Source organism: Callorhinus ursinus, unplaced genomic scaffold (genome assembly GCF_003265705.2).
Source record: "Callorhinus ursinus isolate GAN/ISIS: 27379988/994484 unplaced genomic scaffold, GSC_fseal_2.0 scaffold6, whole genome shotgun sequence".
In the NCBI taxonomy this organism is placed as follows: domain Eukaryota; kingdom Metazoa; phylum Chordata; class Mammalia; order Carnivora; family Otariidae; genus Callorhinus; species Callorhinus ursinus.
In genome coordinates, this window is record NW_027397068.1 from 64,508,634 (window position 1) to 64,518,857 (window position 10,224).

A 10,224-nucleotide genomic window follows, 5' to 3' on the forward strand; every position below is an offset into this window, starting at 1 on the left:
AGTCTCAAGCAGACTGCTCTCAGTGCAGAGTCAGACATGGGGCTCGATCTCACCACCTTGAGATCATGACCTGCGCTGAAACCAAGAGTCAGATGCTCAGCTGACTGTGCCACCCAGGCGCCCCTTAATTGGTTTTTTAATGGTCTATCACGACTTGCTTAACTGCTTGTATATCTTTGCTGTTTGTTGTTGTTTTTAATCCTTTATTATAAAGAATAGTGAAATGAACATTTTGGGCAAACAGTTATTTCTGTGTTTCAGGTTCTTTAAGATTGATTCCTAAAAGAAAAATTTCTGGTTTAAAATGACTCTTCAAAAGACATTTACCAAATATTGGAAATTTTCTTTTCATAAAAGCTGTATAACTTACATACCTCAGATGTGTATGAAACAAGAAAGACTTTTTACCTTGGCCTCGTCAAACTTAAATATCGTATTTTAATATGGTTCAAATGAGGGGGCTAAGGTCTGGCTGGGTTGGTGTATTGATTTGGTAAATTAAACCTGGTGTCTTATTGTTAACTTATATTACTTTCCTACTGAGTTTGAACATTCCTTATATTTCTAGACTAATGCATTTCTTTTATGCTACTTTTCTGTTGTTGTTTTTTTGGTCTATTTGAATCTGATGATTTTCTTATATCAGTTTGTTCACACTTTTCATACGTGAAGTATATTTTCTTTCGGTCATCTTCATGATAATTGTGTTCTGATTTGATTGTCCTTTAATTTTGTCTGTGCTGTTTTGATATGCAGATGTTTTAAATTTTTATATAATCACTTAGTCAAACTTTCTTCTTTTGATTTATTCTACGACTCTTTGACATAAAAATTGCTACTTGGTCCAGGTGCCCTGGTGAGAGGTGTGCCCACAGAGAGGTCCTGAAGTAGGAGACCAGCTCCGACTTGACCTCCTTCCGTCGCCTCTGGGTCCTGTGCTCCATTGACGCCCTCAGCAGCCCCTTGACTTTGTCCTCTACAAGGCAGCCTCTTGACCAGGAGCAAGATGGCTCCAGCTCACCTACTTCCTGAGGTTCCTAACTGACCCGTCGGAAGCTCACTCATCCAGGCAATTGTATGCTGCTCCATGGGGGTCCCCGATGAGGACAATGTCACACGTGGATGAAGATGTGGATAAAGGAAACTTATTGGCAAAGACTTTCTCCTTAACCAAAACTGAGTCGGGCTCCCCTGAGCCTCATTCTCAGCTGGGTCCAGACCTGGGGCTGTGTCCTGGGTCCTCTGAGTCCAACTTTTAGCAAGAATCCTCTGGGTCAGTTTAGCAAAAATCCCCCACCCTTGCTATCTGATCAAATTCCTTATTCCACCCTTGAGATCATCTAACCCCGGCCTGCCTTCAGCAAGAACCCTGTTGGGTCTAGCAAGAATCCACTGAGCCTTGATGTGTCCTCTTAATAATTTTCTATCCACGGACCCACCCCACATCTTGGCGATCAATCCCCACTTTCCTTGTTGTCTTTGGAGTGGAGCCCAGTCTCTCTCCCTTAGTGCAAAACCACCACTGCAGTGGTCCCTTAATAAAGTCTTCCACAAATGCCAGAATAATATTTTTAACATTCCACTCTGCTACTAGGATTGCAGGAAGCCTGTTTGGCATTATTTTGTAAAGCTACACATTTGCTTACCCTATGGCCCAGTAGTTCCTTTCCTGGGACACTCCTTTTAAGAGGCACCAGAACCATTGCAGCCACAGTGGGGGACAGAGTTTTGCACGGTGCAATTCCAGGAAGGTGCCATTCACACCACGGGTGCCCAGCAGGTGTGAACATGGTGGCCCTTCCTGTGTTCACATATATTGCTTGACCTCTTGAAGCCTGTTTCTTCTATAAAATAAAGATTAAAAAAGTGTCTACTGTTGGGGTTTGAGTGTAACGCTCACCTCTCTCTTTGCTGCTTGGAGCTCAGAGATAGACCCAGGAGTTAGACAGATGGGAACACAAATATTAGTTTTATTACTGGTAAAACTCAAATGGGGATTTTAGCCCTCATTTCTCTCCCTTTCTCCCTCCATCCCTTCCTTCCTTCCTTTTTTTTGTATGCTGATTTCTTTTTTTTTAAATTTAAAATCAATTAATTAACGCATAGTACATTTTTAGTTTCAGAAGTAGAGTTTAGTGGTTCATCAGCTGTATATAATACCCAGTGCTCATTGCATCAAGTGCCCTCCTTAATGCCCATCACCCAGTTACCCCATCGCCCCTGCCCAACTTCCCTCCAGCAACCCTCAGTTTGTTTCCTAGAGTGAAAAGTTTCTTATGGTTTGTCTCCCTCTCTGATTTCATCTTATTTAATTTTTCCTTCCCTTCTCCCACGGGTTCATCTGTTTTGTTTCTTAAATTCCACATATGAGTGAAATCATATGGTATTTGTCTTTCTCTGACTGGCTTATTTCACCTAGCACAATACCCTCTAGTTCCATCCACGTCATTGCAAATGATAAGGTCTCATTCTTTCTGATGGCTGAGTAATTACATTTATATATGATTTCTGATTTTAATGAAATTGCCTCTTGTATTTATTATTAAGAATGTTGTTGATTCAGTTTAAGACAGATTTTTTAAACCATGTTGAAGAAATATTTTTAAATTTCTGGTTTCTAAAGAAATTCCTAAAAATCAGGTTGGGCAGTAAGTCATCTCCAGAGAGCTTTTGGAAATCTTTGAAGACTGTTACATAATTTTAAAATTTGACCAATTATTGTAATATATTAATAGACTTCCCCATATTGAATTATGTCTGCATGGATAGTGAACTTAGCCTCAAAGGAAACAGGCGGAAGTATCTTTACTTCCACTTTACCAGGTGCTATGGGTCGAAATGTGTCCCAAAAGAGTTATGTTCATGTCTACCTGGGACCTGTGAATTGACCTTATTTGGAAATAGGGTCTTTGCAGATGTAATCGAGTTAAGATGAGGTCATTAGGGTGGGCCTTAATCTAAAAGGACTGGTGTCTTTTTTTTTTTTTTAAGGTTTTATTTATTTATTTGAGAGAGAGAGAGCGAGCATGAGCGGAGAGAAGCAGACTTCCTGCTGAACAGGGAGCCGGACTCAAGGCTCGATCCCAGGACCCTGAGATCATGACCTGAGCCAAAGGCTGATGTTTAACTGACTGAGCCACCCAGGTGCCCCATGACTGGTGTCCTTTTAAGAAGAGAAGAAGCAACACAGAGACAGACATCTATACAAGGAGGAGGATGTAAAGACACACAGGGAGTACCCCAGGTGTATCTGTTGGCAGAGACTGGAATGAGGTGTCTACAAACCAAGGAGCGTCAAGGATTGCTGGCAACCACCAGGAGCAAAGAGGTCTGGAACAGATTCTCCTCTAGAGCCCTCAGAAGGAGCACCATCCTGCTGACACCTTGATTTCAGACTTCTAGCCTCCCAAACTAAAGCAGTACATTTCTGTTGTTTTAAGCCACTCAGTTTAGGGAACTTTGTTACAACAGTCCTAGGAAACTAATATACCAGGCATCATCTTCAATGCCAAGCAACCAATGCCTTTATCAAGAGCCCCCTTGTTTTGTCAAAATAATTCCTCATAATTTAGTCTCAGAGGAGAAGTAACATTGAGAAACAATCCCTAGTTCTGACTTTTTCTTTTTTACTTCTCAGAAAAGTAATAAATCTCTATTGGGAAAGCAAATTCAGTGTTGGTAAATGCTACATAGTATTGCTCTGGAACATGCCATTTTCTATTTAAAAAACATTCGAGACGAATATCACAACGTTTTTGTCATCTTGTCTAGAACGGATATACTTTGTGGCTAAGTTCTTTCAAACGACAGCATGGTTTTGAACATATAACATAACGCAGCGGTTGGAGAATTCCTGTCATTTTTCTTTTGTGGACCCCAATCCATGACCTGGCAGTATCGTGTGGATATTGCTTGGGTGAGGAAAAGAAACACCTGGAAAATCCCCAACTCAGAAGTCCTGTTTTGATAGGGGCAGAGACAGTCTCACTTGATGAATCACGTTCCGGAACAATCCCCAGCTTTTCTTTCAAGCTCTTTTCCTGAGAGCTCCTTCTAGTGAAGAGTCTCTCTTCCAGGGAGATAATCCGTGATGCCACTCCAGTGTTCACTGGGTTAAAGGGCACAGGAAGCCCAGGAAATCCCTCATTCCCTCCCCCAGGGCAAGGAAGGAGTGAGACAAAGCATGGGTGGGAACGGGACTCAGAGAAGAGGGCTTGTAAATTTTGATTCCCATTCTCTAACCCCCATGTCTGGACCTTGCCACATCCACTTTCTCCAGACTGTGTGCCTCCATTTCCCTTTCTCAGCCCTGCAGTCCCCTGGATGAGGCTCTGTGAGCTGTCCTCTGGGGAGGCTGCAATCCATCCTTAGCTGGCCTTCCTGGCCACGGTTTTTATCAGCACTGGATTTTGTGGCCATATTCATCTTCCTTAATAAAATGTTAAAAACATCCTTTCCACTCTTGAAACTTTTAGTTTATATTTATTGGGAGCTTATGTGCAGGATACTGTGCCTTACTGAGACACCATACAGGAAAAAGTTTCAATAAACATTTGATGTTTACAATGCTTTGCTCTTCTGGATGATGCAGAGAGATTGGAGCGTACTCTAAAAAATAACAAATAAGTAAATAAAACATTTTTGAATCCTCTTTTTTTTCCCCAACTTCACACTTAAACTGAGATACCATCATGGTGCAGACACAGGCACACCCTATTTTAAACCTTTCGCTTGAACACTTGCTATAACCACTTGCTAAATGAGCATGTGGTGGAAATGTTTGCTAACAGTTTGCTGTGTGAACCATTAGAACCGTGTTACCTCACTCAGTGCCCTAAAAAGTCGCTTTCCTGGAAAGTTCTCTTTCATCTCATTTGGCTTCTGCAAATACACTTATGGAATTTAGGGAAACAGGAGGTAAGTGGGGACAGAGTCAATCAGATTTAACATCAGCATTGAAAGTTAAAAACCATGTCTTGGGAAAACGTGTTTTCTAGAATAGTGCCATTCATAGTGTGGTCTGCAGACTGGGCAGCCCACCCGCTCTTGATTACTGGTCATAAAAGGGAATATATGGCACACATTATAGGATGTAAATTCTGATAAACCAACCAAGTGACTACACCACACTGTTTGGGCCAGCTGGGTTTTTTGTAGTACAACTTTCTAAAGGAAGAGAACAATGAGTTGATTACATCATTCTGGCACAAGTTCCTCGAGTAGCACCGTCGCAGAAGACTTCAAGTCTTCTCAGGAAAAGCTTTATGTTTTCTGGGAATCCTGTCCTGTGTCAGACTGAATGAGGGATGGTGAGTGCACAGCCCTCATCCGATGGTATTGTAATGGTCTTTGGAAAACCTCACGACGGATTTATGTGGTATCGCTTCAGTATCCGTTTGTTAGTTATAAACATAGCACACGTAAGCCACAAAAAGGAATGAAATTCTGATCCATGGTAACACATGGATGAACCTTAACCTTATGCTGAGTGAAAGACATGGTCATGAAAGGACAAATATTGTACAATTCCCCCATATGAGGTATCTAGAGCAGTCCGAATCATAGAGATGGGGAGTAGAGTAGAGGATACTAGGGGCCGGGAAAGGACAAGCGGGAAGTTATTGCCTAACTGTTTCTGTTTGGGATGATGGGGGTTTGTGTTTGGGATGATGAAACAGTTTGGGAAATAGTAGTGATGAGTGTACAACATTGTGAATGTACTTGATGACGCTGAACTACACACTGAGAAAGGGCTAAAACAGTAGGTTTTATGTTATTATATTTTATCAAAATAAAAAATACAACAAATAGTACATATTGGTGGAAACAAGTTCAAATAATGTACACGTACCTAAGGCAAACAGTGAATGAGAGAGGTAATCCCTCCGCCAGTCCCTAAAACCACAGGAGAATATCCCAGGAGATTTGGGAACTACTCAAAGGGGCATGGAGATAGGTTGAGAATGGTCCAACCAGAAGGACCCCGTGATCTGGGCTTGGAAGAGTGGGGACAGAAGCAGGGAGACAGGATGTTTCATGTGGAGGTCCCCCCATACTGTGCCTGTTGCCTGAAACTGTACCTTTTCATGAAATCCAGTAAGAAAAAGGCCCACACCAAGGCCCAGATGCCTCTCCTCCGATATCAGGACACAGTGAGGGTATCCAGGGAAAGGGAAGGACAGCAGACATTTCTAATCATCTCCATTTTAAAATGATACAGGTTAAGTCGTCTAGATAGCAAAATCAAGTTTTCTGCCACTCTATGGAAATGAAATAACTAAAACGGAAGATGAATCTGAAGTGAGTAATAAAAAATAATCACCATAAATGGTGTGAAGTGTCTCATACCATGCTGTGTGGCATCTACCCTCAGGACGCATTCCCCACTCCTAACTTGATAAGGCAAAGCGTGGGGACAGCAATTATCCCAGGATGGCTTTAGCAGGACTCACAGTAGAGAGGTGAATTGGGCCTCCCCCAAATCAGCAATATGTCATCTCTGTCTCCTAGCACCCCATGCTCTGTTTCTAAAGTAAAACTGATTTGAAACTGTGATATTATCAGAAACCTTTACTATAAAGCTGGGTGGTGATTACGGAGAATTTTACTGTCCTGACTTTATCGTGAGTGGGAAGCCTGGTCATGGGATTGTGTTGGTTGTAAAGAACTGTGAAGACCCACTCGGCTTAGCTCAGGTGAGTACTGTAGGGATTCACAAGGAGTGAAAGGGGACAGTCACGTAGAAATCTAAGAACAAGAACCTTAGGTAGGCTACCCTTTGCTGAGACCAGCACCACGAGGTGCTTTGGGATAAAAGGTGGCTTGGGTACTGAGGCTTGGGAGCTGTGTTCCTTCTCTCCAGATACCACCATTCACTGTCTCGGCTCCTCTGCACTCTTTCTTCTCACTCTTTACCTGAAAACACCTGCTACATTCCTTTATTCTGTGCTGTACATGTTTTTAAACCTCTTGTCTGTGTTCCTCCTAAGCTAAGCATGAGCCACTGAAAGCCACTTCTTAGTTGGCTCAGGCTGCTGTAACAAAAATACCACAGAAGGAGCGGCTTCAACAACAGACACTTATTTCTCACACTTCTGGAGGCTGGGAAGTCCAAGATCAAGGAGCTGGTAGATTTGGTGTCTGGTGAGGACCTGCTTCCTGGTTCACAGGTAACCACTTTCATGCTATGTGCTCACGTGGTGGAGAGCGAGCTAGCTCTGTGGTCTCTTCTTCTAAGACTGGTAATCTCACAATGAGGGCTGCACCCTCAGGACCTCATTACCTCCAAAGGCCCTACCTCCAAATACCATTCAGCATGTGAATCGGGGGAGTGGGGTGGACACAAACATTCAATTCATAAAATCCCACCTTCCCTTCCCCAGTCAAGTCAGTTTGGCTCCAGTGCATCTTGGGTTAATGATCCTAGCTTGCTATGGAAAAGTAAATGACATGGAGAGATTTTAGGCTAACACACAGAGGTTATTCCGGGCCCATGTATATAACACGGACCTCGGGCCTATCACTTGACCTCCTTGTGCTTCATTTTCTTCATTTGTACAGTGGGATCTATTGCACAGGTTGTGGTGAAGCACGTGTGAGTTAATATGTATAAAATGCTAAGAGGACCTGGTAAGCACTCAATTAGTTTCAGCTGACCTGTCACCCCCCTTTCCTATTCTGTTTAGGGTAAAGAAAACACTTTGTTTATGCGACCTAAAAAGCCCAGCATCATCTAGCACCTACTTCTTAACATCAGCTGACTCCCTGCATCTCCTGTGTCTGCCACCATTTCAATCCCCGGAGGTGCCGTCTCCTTCCAAAGCACAGGCCTTGCCCACACTGCCCCTCTGACCGGAAGGTTCTTTCCTCCTCTCGCCACTTAATCGACTCCCACTCATGGTTCCAACCTCAACTCAACTGTTCCTTCCTCTGGGAAACCTCTGATCTCACTGACTTGGCCAAACCATGCTCTATTCGGCCCCCAATAGTTCTTATGGAAGTTGAAATGTGACACTGTGACATTTGATCCTGTCTGCCTCCTCCTTAGCCCATGGATCTACCACGGCATGTACTGTCCATTCTGCCCACCATTTTCTTGCTAGCACCTAAGGCAATACCTTTCATGTTGATCCTCAAAAATAATGTTGAATGAATGAATGAGTGAATGAATAAGGGAACAAATGATCACCCTGCTTTTCTTCTCTGCCTTAAGCCAAGAAATCCAGGGTTAAGAGTCTTCTTTTCCCACTACAAGTTGCCAAATATGATGAAAAACATCTATCCAGCATGGTTGTCCATATATATATATATATATATATATATCTTTTAGGGTTATTGATGGTTTCAGAATTCTCCTAAAGACTTGTTTTGCTGGGCACATGGTCTGAAACCAAAGAGAAGTAAGCAACACCTTAATGAGCCAACGAGCCACTGCACACCGTGTGCTATTTATTGCTGGTCCATCCTGAGATGGGTGGGGGTGGGGGCTGCCCATGCTCTGTACCTCCCACTGTGCTATAATACATTCTCATCCCCCCCATCTCCTTGGCTTCACCTTGTCCTGGCACCGATATGAGTTGGGCTCCGTGATTACAGAGACAGAGGATCACTCTTATCCTTTAAGGATAAGGAGCCATGTGGGCTAGACGTGGGGCCTGCCAGGAACTGAAGCATTCACCACCGATGGCTTCTCTGTCTGTTTTTCCTCGTGACCTGTAAGGTGCTTCTTCAAGGTGAGCTGGCCACAGCTTGGGTTGCCACACATTACATGGACCAGCTACCTTGGGTCACGCGTGGGGTTGGAGCCAATTGTACTATGCATGGCCACCTCTGATGTCCTTTCAGAGGAGCTTGGGAGGGGACTTCCCTTCAAAGAGCTGTGGGCATGGCACAGTACCATCCCAACTACAGTGTCTCCTATGGAGTCCAGTTTTTCCATCGTAAACTTTGCCCACAATCTTACTCGGCTCTCTGGAGGTAGAACCAGCACAGCATATATTAAAAGAATAGTTGTCTCTTACAAAAAGAAATGTTAAAATGTATAATAAAATAAAACAAAACATAAAAGGGCGATTTAAATCACATTTATTTAATTTTTGAATAGGTAATATAATCATAATAGTTAAAAATTTAAAAATTATGGAATAGTATATAGTAATAATTCTCTCTCCCACCCTTGTCCCCTCTCTATCCAATACCACACCCCATCCAAAAGAAGTAGCCGCTGTTGTTTCTTAACTATTTTTTTGAAGTAAATATAGACTCAAAAGAAATTCCAAAACTAGTCCAGAAAAGTCCTGATATAACCACTGTTTTAAATTTATGGTATAATCCTTCATGAAATGTTACGAATATACAAGCACATATAAATATGTAGTATTTTCTGCTATTTTTATGCCAGTGGTATCATAGCACACATAGTTGGGTATCTTGCTGCTATAGACTGGATGTTTGTGTTTTCCCCCCTAAATTCAGATGTTGAAGCTCTAACCCCGCCCCCCATGTGGTGGTATGAGGAGGCGGGGTCTTTGGGAGTTACTTAGGTTTCTGTGAGGTCATGAGGGTGGAGTCCTCATGAGTGACATTAGTGCCCTTGTAAAAAGAGACATGAGAGAGACGGTCTCCCTTTTCTACCATGTGAGGACACAGGAAGAAAGCAGCCACCTTCAGATCAGGAAGAATACCCTCACTAGGAACCAAATTGGGCCCCGTCTTGATCTTGGACTTCCCAGCTTCAAGGATGGTGAGAAAAAAGTTTCTGTCTAAGCCACTTCACCTACGGTATTTTTTTTAAAAGATTTTATTTATTTATTCATGAGAGACAGAGAGAGAGAGAGAGAGAGAGAGAGAGAGGCAGAGGGAGAAGCAGGCTTCCCGCCGAGCGGGGAGCCCGATGCAGGACTCGATCCCAGGACTCTAGGATCATGACCCGAGCCGAAGGCAGACGCTTAACCGACGGAGCCACCCCGGCGTCCCTCACCTATGGTATTTTTGTTATAGAGACCCAAACCAACATTTGCTAAACAAATGTTAAGACAGCTGCTTAAAAACAAAAACAAACAAACAAACCCTACCTAAGTTATATAGTTAACCAAACTGTCATTTTTAATGATTTTGGATCACTTTTCCTGGATCGAAAAGTTTTTCTCTAATGCAAAACATGATAATTTCTTTGCTCATCTGTTGCCTCAGGCCTCATTTAAAAAAAATCCAAAACCTCACGGC